The 12,497-nt window shown below is 36.7% G+C and overlaps 2 pseudogenes; one reads left to right on the forward strand and one right to left on the reverse strand.

Annotated features, from left to right (window-relative positions):
• Positions 1 to 1,517: 1,517 nt before the first annotated feature.
• LOC108997657 lies at positions 1,518 to 7,268 on the forward strand (annotated as a pseudogene).
• A 261-nt stretch (positions 7,269 to 7,529) lies between these two features.
• Positions 7,530 to 10,523, reverse strand: LOC108997656 (annotated as a pseudogene).
• Positions 10,524 to 12,497: the final 1,974 nt, after the last annotated feature.

A 12,497-nucleotide genomic window follows, 5' to 3' on the forward strand; every position in this document is an offset into this window, starting at 1 on the left:
TCGGCTGACCCAGCACCGTCGGTTGACTATCCGGCACAAACCCGAGGCTGCTCAGCTCGGGTGGAAGTTTGCTAGGGCTCGAAGACGATACGGGTTGCTCAGACCTGATTCCTGTAAGATTCCTGGGCTGGGCCGGCCTAGGCCCAACAAGCTGCTGTCCAGAAGGCCTAGAAGGCCCTGCCCCATCAGCCCGAGTGAATACGGGCGGGCTGCTAAGAATGGTTTTGGGCCGCGCCGGCCCACTCTTTTTTCTCCACACAGCCCAGCCCTTTCCTTTTTTTGTTTTCTGCTAGGCCTTGTTCTGAGTGAAACCCGGCCCATGATCCTTCTCTTTCCCTTTTAACACCCCCAACTCCTCCATAGCCTTAAAAGACCCAGTAAACTTCACTATTACAGCCACATCCCTCTGCAGTGAACGCAGCTGTCCCTGCATTTCCGCCAAATCCTTTCTAACTTCCCACGTCTCCTGACACAAAGCATGGCACGACACACAATTTGGATGAAGCGTTCCTTCCCTCTGCCATGGCCGTTGTCCTCTACCTGCAGCTCTCGCACCTTCTTCAAGCAGATTCCTACCGCCATCGCGCAAGTTCGCACCACCCTACCGCTGGTTAATATTCACGGCCAAAGCCTCCTTATACGACCAATCTTTATGTCTCAGTGCCCCACTACCGAGGCTCCGCCCCCCTCCTCCATGCACACCATCCCTTTTTGAGCCATCCATACCTTTCTCTCTCAGCTTCTCCCTCATCTTCCTCCATCCCCCTCCGTTTTCACCCTCAGGAATACAGATGACATTTCTCCTCCCTCCCTGATTGTACTCTGATATTTCAAGAAATCTCTCTCTCCTGTTAACACATCGTTGTGCTATAATACTGGAGAATCCATTCCGTGTTGCCGAATAAACCTCCTTCTTCCCCTTGCTTAAGCACTCCTCCAGTACCTTCACAAGCCACTGAATTGAAGAGTACCCCAGCTCCACCGAGTACCCTGTTTTCCAACTTCTCTCTGTTACTCGCACACCACCCTCTCTAAGTTTTGACAAGATGAAACATTTGGACTCAATCACCACTTCAACATATTGACCCATCATAATCTTAAAACTTACATAAATCACTTCAGTATTCTTGCGCCATTAACGACTCACCAAAAATGAAAAACATAATTTTTTTCGCAAGTGTTATATATATATATATCTTAAAGCCTTTATGCAATATAATAGAAATAGCAGAGTTAAAACCCATTGTTTTGACCCTTGTATAACTTCACTCAACCTCATACAATATTATCTCCCCAGAATTCAAACCCATAAAACTCCTTTCTAAAAACTTTCATTATCCTCCTCAACTTAGGGACACAAAAACAAGAACCTACACAGCCCAATTCATCTTTCCCCCTCTGCAACAAACAAGCCAAGTTCTATATCATACTAGTAAGACAAATCTCACTCAAATAAAATCAACAACCTCCCCTTAAAACCCCTTTCTATCTTGGGGAATCAAGACCCTATCCTTTTCATGGAGATCTTCCAGGAGACAAGTGAGCCTTGGATTCAGAAGAAACTGAAATCTTTGGAAATCGCAGTTGAAAGAGGGCTAGTGGGGTTGGTATTTGAGGTCTCTATACATATGGTTTGGAGCAAAAGGGATTGCTTGTCTAGAGCTCCAGTGGTTGCACCATAACAAAGAGTACACAAGCAATAGACAAATAAATCGATCTTAAGAGAAATTGGGAACTGCAAAGTTACCTACTTCTCTGGGCAGAGGGGCTCCCAAACAAAGATTTGAAATGAAATGCCTGCAGTCTGCAGATAGAAATGAAGAAACGCGATGCGGGTTGCTTGGCGAGGGATGAGGGGGGTCTTCGCGGGATTCTCTCTGGTTTGCTCCGTTCAATAATCTCCTGGGGAGTGGCGGCGTTGTGCAGACGGAGGAACGTCGCTCGGGGTCGCTGGACAGAGAGGTGGCTTCACCGGTGGCGGTGGGCAGAGGAATGACGCGATGCTGGCGAGGGATGAGCTTTTTCGCGCGTGGGAAATTTGAATGAATTGGGGTAGAAGAAAATAGTAGATGAAAATTGATTTTCAGGTATTCTTGAAATAAAAAAAAAAAAACAAATAAACAGTGCAGCCACGCAGGGTGTGCAAAGTGTGCACCCCTACAGTGGGCTGACCCGTAGTACTACTCATTGTGTTAATTCTCCTTCTTATTACGTGTTTGATGCTAGTTGGAGGGCTGCTTTTCTCCTGCAAACAAAGGATATATATATATATATATAAATATATATATATTTAATATACCATGAAGGAAGCGGAATGAGATAAACAATAGTAAGAGAAGAAGAAATAGGGACCAAATAAATGGATGTAGTGAAAATAGAAGTGCAAGACCGGATAATTGGAACTTAGAATAATGAAAATAAATTGAAAGCAAGACCGGATAATTGGAACTTAGAATAATGAAAATAAATTGAAAGCAAGACCAGATAACTGGAAGTAGTGAAAGTAATGCAGAACCAGATAACTGAAATTAGTAATAATGAAAATAAATTTAAAGCAGTTTAGAAATAGTGACAATATTTATTTATGGTGAAATAACTTACAAGGAAAATTCAAAAAGGCATAAGGATTTTCAAGAGAAATCCGGATAGTATGAAAGGGAGAGAGGAGAAGAAGGTATTCGGAAGAAAATGAATCCTAAATAAAAGTGATGTCTTCTTCTGAAGCAAGGTTTTCCTTTTATAGATGAAGGGGGCACCAATTACAATTATTAGAGCAATAAAGTGAATAGTAAAAATAGCAGGAATCTGGCAGTTGGAGTTTGCCAATGTCGAATCAAGTGAGGAGGTTAATCAGTCTTTACAATGGTAGCCTTCCACAGTTCTAGTCGGTTTGTGCCAACGAATCATTCATCTTCAAATAACCTTGGGGTATCTTCTGAATCATGTCCAAATATATTGTTGTATGCGTCAGCAACTGAAGCTTCGGATGATACTTCCGATTTGTTATCAGAATTATCATTTTCAAGGGACTTCTTTAACAAATAAATCAAATCCTTTTTATTAAGCCCTTCAAGAACATTATTCTTTTTAGACTTTGAGGATTTATCAGATTTAATAGTTGCAGAAGAGGAAGCATTAGCTTTTTCCCTCTATTTAGTGTTCTCAGTAGTAGTGGTCGCTTAGATCAGTGGGTATCGAGGCGATGTTCATTGATGAACAATAACAGGAAATTCCTCAGTATTTTTCAGATTTGGAGTAGCGGAAATCGCTGGTAATGTGAACAATAATGTCTTGTGTATGGGGATATCTATCCCACCATTTGACAAAGCAGCAACGAACCAACAAGTTACCATTTCTCTCATAACTCCATTTTAGAATCCAATGGACCTTATACCTTTTGCAGAAATGGAGGGAGTAAGGAAATTTGGCATCCTGATAATCCAATTTTGAAACAATTGCATTAGCAAAACATTTAATAGATTTCTGAAGTTGTATAGGAAAAACATCAGGAATGGGACCAAATTGGTTCCACCATTTTAAGAACCAAATGGGAAATTTGCTTTTGAATTTCTTATCAAAATTAAAAAATCAGGAGTGACTCATGTTTGCAGTCTGAAACAACATAAATTTGGACCAGACACTTTTCGTCCTAAGATTATATTGCCCTTAGATATTATGATTTCTCTACAGAAAATACTATAAGATTATAAAGAAACAATTTTATCCTTTTACTTGGTTCGAATTCTTACTATGGTCTTACTTGGAGTTTAATAAAGAGAATCTTTCAAAGCTTTAATCACAATCGTTATGAATAGCAACATGATTGGTTTAAAATTGCTTTTAATTACACAAGACTTTGGATGTAGGTCTTTGGAGTCAAGAGGGACCTGGGCTGCTGCCATTACATGATTGTCTTTCAATATGGATCTGCTATTCTGTTTAATATTGAGGATCATGAAGCTAAAACTTACCTGGACATAGTTCGAAGACATGCTTCTGGATTGCTTCCTGAGATGAGGAAAGATGGTCAAATTCTTTAAGAGTGGGATTAAGTTTTTTTAACAGCACAAATCTTTTATCCAAATGAGCGCTGTATTTAGGTTCATCTATTTTTGTTCCCAATAGCTGCTCTCCACTGTCATTAAGTATGAAATAGTTCTGTAGCTATGTGATTTTGTTCTTTGCTATCTTGTAGTTTGTTGAGTCCATTAGCTTCATCTCCGTGTTGGTCAATGGAAATTTCCCCCATAGCTTTATAAATACATTTCTACTTACCACGTGAACAATTGTGTACTTACCTATGGCTCTCTGTGTCTTTGCTCTAGACTATGCTGTAAAAGAGAAATCATCACTGGTTGAGGATATGCGGGGAGGTCCAGACCATATTGCTCTCAAAACATTGGACATTGATGGTGTCCTCATTATAGAAAGTGTGCTTGGCCAAAGTATATAGCTTTGGATTATTTCGATTCACAGGTAATTTCTTGGTAGGATTTCCAAGTTTGTATTTATTCTGCAAGTTGTTGAGTGGAGTAGAAATTACTTGGTTTCTTGCTTTTAAACCACTTTTGGTGCATTTCAGATTCTATAGGCTTGAACAGTTAGAATATAAGCATTTAAGATGTCTATTGATTTTCATTGTGCCATGGAACCATGGCTTATGTTGCTTAAAACATCATAATATTTTTCAAGGAGTTTTGATCGAAACCAAGTTAAACTTCAATGACCTTAACACCCCCCCCCCTTCTCTCTCTCTCTCTCTCACACACACACACACACCCGCGCGTGCACAGGTTGATGGTATGGTACAAGAATTTGCAGACATAAATCGTGGAATGGAGGAAACCGGAACTTTTACAAAGGATAAGAAGAAGCTCCTTCAGCTTGTTGGGAAGGCTAATTCAATTCTAGCTTGTGCGAGGCAGGTTTGGGGCATAAAACAAAATACAAAATTCTCATCTAATCTCATATCATCTCATCATTACACTTTTTTTAAATCTCCATACAAAATATAATAAACAATTCAACTTTTTTAAATCTCAATACACCTTTTTCAAATTTCAAAATAATAATAATATTAAAACTTAATATTTTAAACTTCAAAATAAAATATAAAATTCTCATCTCACCTCCCAAACCTATTCTAAAAGTTGGTATTCTTGAGGGGTAATGCCATTGCGATTGTTTTTTTGTCTCATTCCATGCGACAGAATGTTGCTGGTTATGTGTTTAAGTAGTTAATGAATACCGCATAGTGGATGATCTCACTTTTACTATTCTAGGCATTAATAGCTGTTGTTACATTTTAATAAAAATTTATTTTGTAACGATTGTTTTTTTTTTTTAAATTGCAACGTTTGGACTAAAGCATTAACATAGATTTTTATTTGCATGCCGTTGCAGATTTTCTTATATTAATATATCTTTGTAATTATCTTGAAAACTGTTTGTAATAATTTTGATTGATTTAATGTCGTACGTTTTCATTTAGTAGGCATGCATTGCATTTATGGCTATTAAGGTGCTAGTTTTCCAACTATAACTTTAACTCATGTATATACGTTATCATTTTTTTAACTGACGGAAAAATAACTCCAATTTGAGAAATCCATCTTTGCAATATTTTCAACGTTTGATTGATAATTATGTTTTAAGGCTTAGCCGTTTCAAATCATTATTTTGTGCGTTAACTTATGCAGAGTTTAATTTTTCGGTTACTTTATGAGCCGTTTGACTGTAATTATTAGCAAGTTTTACTAGCCTTAAATAGGTGCTTTGGTTATCAGTCAGATGCGCTACATAAAAAATTTATACTATTTCATTTGATAGTTTTTGTGTGTTCGAGAGATTCTAAATAAAAGATAAGTGTTTCTTTTTGTGGAGTTTTGGATTCAACTATTTGTACAGAATTAATTTAGGCTATATGACAATCAGTTGGGCTGTTGTATTTTGGAGGAGTCAATTCAAGAGGAGTTTTACAACATCGGATAATTTGAGATTTTGTACATGACAGAAGGCTTGAATCTCCTTAAAAAGAGCAATATTTCCGTATCTCAGTCCAAACTGACTTCATTTTATTTTTAATTTAATTGTAATTTTTATTATATTATTATGTATTTCACCAACAATAACTAATGCCTCTACTTGGCTCCATCACTCCTGCAGATTAAGCTCACTATATATGATGTTGGTTGAGTTTACATTTAACAAGGAGAAATTACAGTCCAACAAAACCCCATGCTTGGGTCAAGTTGTGAACTTAAATGAATCCAAGTTACTCCGAAATTGAAATCAGGTTAAGTAAAGACTTGAGCCTACCCTACCTCATCTCATTATGCTAAATATGCTTGTTTAAAGTTAGTTCGGCTCATGAAGCTTGAATAAAGCTGTTTCTTCTCATTCATGTTGCCTCCAGGCTTCGGTTGGGCTCATTAAGCTTGAACAAAGCTGTTTCATGACTCTGGAGTCATTACAACTTCTTCCCTGGCTTCCAAAGCTAGGCACCAAATAAAGTGAGAACTCTGTAAATCTACTATGATTTGGCTTTACAAAGATCAGATAACCTGAAAATCGGTTCATTAAAGTTGGTTACTTTTGAACATGTTTGAGTATAACTTTCATAATTCCCTGATATTTTTTTTACAGCCTTTTGGGTACATGAATTTGGTTCAAGTTTGCTTCTTGCAGCCTCTTCATATTTGTTTGGTTCTTTTATTATTCAGATCAGAAATTGCTCGGAGGGATGTCAAGTATGCTCAAATACATGCATATCTTCGTGAGGAGTATGAAGTGACTCAACGCTTTGAAAATTTGGATTTCAAACTAAAATTTGTGGAGGTATGCCTGTCCTTATGTCCGTATGGATATATCTGTTTCATTTGGGTCACTTAGAAATAAAATTTGTGGAGGTATGCCTGTCCTTATGTCCGTAAGGATATATATGTTTCATTTGGGTCACTTAGAAATCGAGTTTGTTACTTAATTAGGAAAAAAAAGAAATAGTGCACAGTCACGGCAAAAATAAAGAAGATAATATCTGATTTGATTTGTATCCAAATTCCATCTGGCGGAAGTAATATAATTCTGTCATATGTTTGGATGGCTTGTCCATGTACTTTCATGGTTATAGTTATATATTGTGCATAAAATGAATGTTTTTGATAATTGATGAAGTTAACTCTTCATTTGTAGAATAACATTCATTTCCTCTTAAAAGTCCTCCAAAGTAGAACTCTGATCTCTTAAAATGGCGTGTCATTGGCACGTGAGTAATGTTATATATAATTTCGATATGTCCAACTCCAATATAGTCATTTTGTAAATTAAAAAAAAAAAAAAGTCTTTTCATACAGATTCCACGGATACTGTACTTTTTTTTAAAAAAAATTGTATAGAAATTGCACACCTTAAAATAATACAAATAATTTTTTTCTAGAGTTACAAATTTAGGATTGATCAATGAATGTGTCTAGTTGTTCTTAGATTATTTTTCTCTCTGGAAGATGAGATAATCTAAGTCTGAAAGCCATTCATAGAAAATGCAGCGTGGTTAAATGTGTCTGCGTTATAAAGGAGGTCATGTGAGAGCATGGGCTCTTCGCTCCATGCAGTGCAGCATAGAGTTTGCCTTTAGACTTGATTATCTCCGAAAGAATGGTTCTTGACCCAAAATTACCTGATTGCATCTTCCACAACTTAGCCATACCATAAAAAAAAAAAATGCTTGGCATAAGCACAAAAAAATAAAAACTCATTAAAATATACCCAATATCAATAGAATAACGGCACGAGCTGCCAATTGTTCAGCTTCTTTCTTGTTTATTCCAGCTTCACCGGTGTACATTACACCATTGAAAACCAAAGAAGATATGAAAACTGGAAGCAGCCCTTGTGGTTGAATAGTGTTATAAGTAGGCATTTCCAGATTCATCTTGACAGCAAATTCATGAAAGATAGACTTGCAAAATACCGTATCCTACAAAGTAACCATCAAATAGTTAATTGAACACAGTAAAAACTAAGATGGCAGACAATATTGGCAGCGCAAAAAAATAAAAAGAACAAATTGGTAAAGAGCAGAATCTTCGGGTCATAAGGCCTAGTCGGAATACTTGCTTATACACTGAAGACTGTAAACTCAAGTCACAGTTCTGTTGAGGACTTATAAGCAACCACTTGATGCGGCAACACTGACAAGGTAGCGAAGAAGTTACACAGATCAGGAAAAAAAAAAAATAAATCAAATAAAAGATCTAACTAAGGAGTGCAAAACAAGGAGGTTTTATAATGTCCAACAAAATCCTATATGAAAGGCTTTTTTTTCACCCCAAACGAAATACATATACAGTAAGACGCAAGTTATTTTGTTTACTGGGCTACTGAACACGATGGGGCTTGATTCACTGGCAAGGTAGCAATCGGCATCCTGCAAAATCTCACAAGAAGTTAACTTACAATTCAGCAACCCAAAAAGGTATAAAAGAACTACATTACTTTATGCACAGAACAAGAATGGCAAGGAAGATATTCAGGGTATTCAATGGCTAATGAGAGAAAGGTAATTCAATAGAAATAAGCAATACAAGCATCTTCACTAGGCTGTATTGACATTGAAAGAAATAAACTACGCAACTAGATATGGCATGATACGAACATCCCCATGATGTGTAGAATGATTACAAATAAGTATCAAAGGGAGGGATTATAGCCAGACAGCCAGGGAGTATAGAAAAATTGTAAAACACAGGTTAGCTGGAATACGCTCAACGGTCTGCAACTTCGCTTCCATTGTATTGCACTGCTAATGTGGGGTCTCAACATGCACCGCAATTTAGGTTGACTGTGACTGTGGACGGGAAAACATATACTTCACCCAAGTTCAACTAAAAAATAAAAGATAACAATTATAAGATGCTAAAAAAGTCATATGAACCCTCCGGATAAATAGAAAAAAGAAGAGTTGCATATGCCCAAAGTCAAAAATAAACAATCTTGAAGCAACAAACCTGATGAATGAGAGGGCAACCTTCATTCTTTATCTTTTGTAATATGTTTTCGAGTGCAAGTTTGGCTACCATCTTGCACAGCTGCTTTTCGATGTGAAAACGTGTTGGGAGAAGTATAAATTTCCCGTCCACAGTCATAGTCGACCTAAATGGTGCATGTTGAGACCCCTCATTAGCAGAGCAGTACAATTATCGTAAAATTGCAGACTTTTGAGTGTATTCCTGCAAACGGTTCTTGTGCATCAACTGTTCTGAAATGCCTAAACAAAACATGACCCACATAGCTTTTAGAGATTACTTCTTTACCTCTGTCAGTGTCGCAAATTCAACAATATATAATGGCTCATCATATAAAAATAATCTTAAATATAAACTCACACAAATGCAGCAATAACAAAAATGGATTAAACAATAATTACACAAACCATTTTGACATTTTCGAGAATCATATGATAATAAAGACAGTTCCAAAGTCACACAAATTGCTTAATATACAGAAAAATAGAGGTAAATTAGCACACTATTTAGATAGCAACTTGTACAAGAAAAACAAAGACACCATCAACAAACTACATGATCTTGCTCATTTCATTGAGTGTACGACAATATATACATAAATCGTAACGAGCTAGCACAAATGCAACAACATTACTCTCCACGGTCCCTCCCACTTAAAGATCTTATCGCAAATTCGAAAAATTAATTCTTTCTTAACCCAGAGTCTACCAGATGGAAAACTGCTTAATAAACATGCATATTTTTATCTAACAATTCTTTTTTAAAAGAAGCAACTACATCAACAATATGGGAAAGTTAAGCACACAAAAAATGAAGGAGATTTTAAAATATTAAAATTATAAAAAGAAAACAAATTTAGATTACCCCTCTCTTTCTCCTAATATTTGACGGAGGAATCTAAAGAATTAAAAAACACAAGCGCATTAATCTTTTAAACAATACAATTTTCTCAATCCCTACTGAAAGATAGAGAAAGCGGGCGATTTGATCGTTGAGAAAAAATGTAGGACATCAATTTGCAAACAGAAAAATAACAAGTTCACGAATATTTGGGATAGAGAAGCAACAAAAAAATTTAATCAAAGCTCACATATTTCATCGCTTTAGACCGCTTAAGAGAAATATAAAACCCAAAACTGTTACTGGGAGTATCATCGTCTCTAACTCACCAGAAGAAGTGGACGACACTGCAGATGGAGGCAAAGGCTGAACCGGAAAAGGAACAGGGGTCGTATCCGGAGCCGAAACCTGATGCTGAGGAAAAGGACTCAAACTCGGTTCGCCCATTATAACGGGCCGGATTGCAGCCATGAGAGAGAGAGAGAGAGAGAGAGAGAAGCAGTGACTGAGTACAGACCAGACGAGATGACTTAAATAAGCGAACCCTAAACCACAGAAAAAAATAAATAAATTAAAAGAAAAATAAAGCGTACCCTAACTCTGGTGAGCAGCTCTATTTTGCAGGCAAAAGCCTGGTTCAGACCTTCTTATACTAAAAAGCATCAGTTCAGTAATCAATACTGCTAAAGATGGTATGATTTGGAGAATTGCCAGCGGAGAAGAGGTCCAGATATGGTAAGATAAGCGGATTCCGAATCTGGCACAATAATATCTCCTGTGAAAACACTGTCAAACAATTGCCAAGGCCGCTCCCTAGTACTAGGTCGTGGAATATGCAGATGCCTAAAGATATTCTCTGTAAAGAAGATACGAAACAGATATTACCAATTCCTTCGACGACTTCCTTCTACAAAAATGAAACACGAACTCGAAAAAGAAGAATTCTTCTTGAATAACATAAGTTACCCATTTATTTTTCCTCTGAGAAAACCGAACTACAGCATGAGCCTGCTAGCAAGTTGCAATCATACCAAATAAAGGAATAAATAATTCAAGAAGATAGTCAATATAAAAACATAAGTTCCCGCTTGTTAGTCGGTCTCAGAGGAAATTATGGAAAAGAAATGCATATCTCGAGTTGCAACGCTGGAGAAGTTTAATAAATTATTTTTTTACTCCCTCTCGAGTCTGGAACAAAACAATAGAAGGCAAAAAAATAAAAAGAACAAATAGCTAAAAGAGCAGAATCTTCGGGTTCTGTTGAGGACTTAAAGCAACCACTTGATGCGACAACACTGACAAGGTAGCGAAGAAGTAATACAGATCCAAAAAAAAAAAAAAGATCCAAAAAAAAGATCTAACTAAATACATACACAGTAAGACGCAAGTTATTTTGTTTACTGGGCAACTGAACACGATGGGGCTTGATTCACTGGCAAGGTAGCAATCGGCATCCTGCAAAATCTCACAAGAAGTTAACTTACAATTCAGCAACCCAAAAAGGTATAAAAGAACTACATTACTTTATGCACAGAACAAGAATGGCAAGGAAGATATTCAGGGTATTCAATGGCTAATGAGAGAAAGGTAATTCAATAGAAATAAGCAATACAAGCATCTTCACTAGGCTGTATTGACATTGAAAGAAATAAACTACGCAACTAGATATGGCACGATACGAACATCCCCATGATGTGTAGAATGATTACAAATAAGCATCAAAGGGAGGGATTATAGCCAGACAGCCTGGGAGTATAGAAAAATTGTAAAACACAGGTTAGCAAGAATACGCTCAACGGTCTGCAATTTCGCTACCATTGTATTGCACTGCTAATGAGGGGTCTCAACATGCACCGCAATTTAAAACTTATACTTCTCCCAACACATTTTCACATCGAAAAGCAGCAGAGCAAGATGTAGCCAAACTTATAATTGTTATCTTTTATTTTTTTAGTTGAACTGGGGACTCGAAAGAGTTGTCAGGTTTGTTTTTCCCGTCAATTATTGGAAAATTGTCTAAGGTTACCTGATTTACATCTTCATGGTAGTAATGATTTGCATCTTTTTTTTTTTTTTTTTTTTTTTTTTTTTTTTTTTTAATCTTTTACACGATTTAGGTTCTCCATTTTTCGTTGTAGTTCTCTCAGTCCAAGGGTCCCTATAAATTGTTTACACCCAAATTCAAACCTTACACCTGAAGGGTGAATATAGAACGACAACTAAAATAGGTCCAAATTCAACGATTTCTCAAAAGCAAATTACGATAGCTACCAGCTATAGCATTCCTTTATGGATCAAGCTTGAGCAAATGAGCCAAGACCAATGGTTCGCTAAAGGGGCCCATGTTTTGTACGATTTTTTTTTTTTCTTGAGCAGGTCAACATTCTACACTGAAACAAAACAACTAAAAATGGAGAACCTAAATCGTGTAAAAGATTAAAAAAAAAAAAAAAAAACTAAAACTGAAGTCCAATCACACGATCATCTACACTCGAAGCACGATCACACTCAAAGAGAGATCACAAATATAAAAATTCACTGAGAAATTTTCTCACCAAACAATTCACTAGAAAATGCTCTAGAAAATATGTAGATCTAAATTTATACTGATCCTAACCAATAAGATCCCTTGAA

This window comes from Juglans regia, chromosome 4 (genome assembly GCF_001411555.2).
Source record: "Juglans regia cultivar Chandler chromosome 4, Walnut 2.0, whole genome shotgun sequence".
Lineage (NCBI taxonomy): Eukaryota > Viridiplantae > Streptophyta > Magnoliopsida > Fagales > Juglandaceae > Juglans > Juglans regia.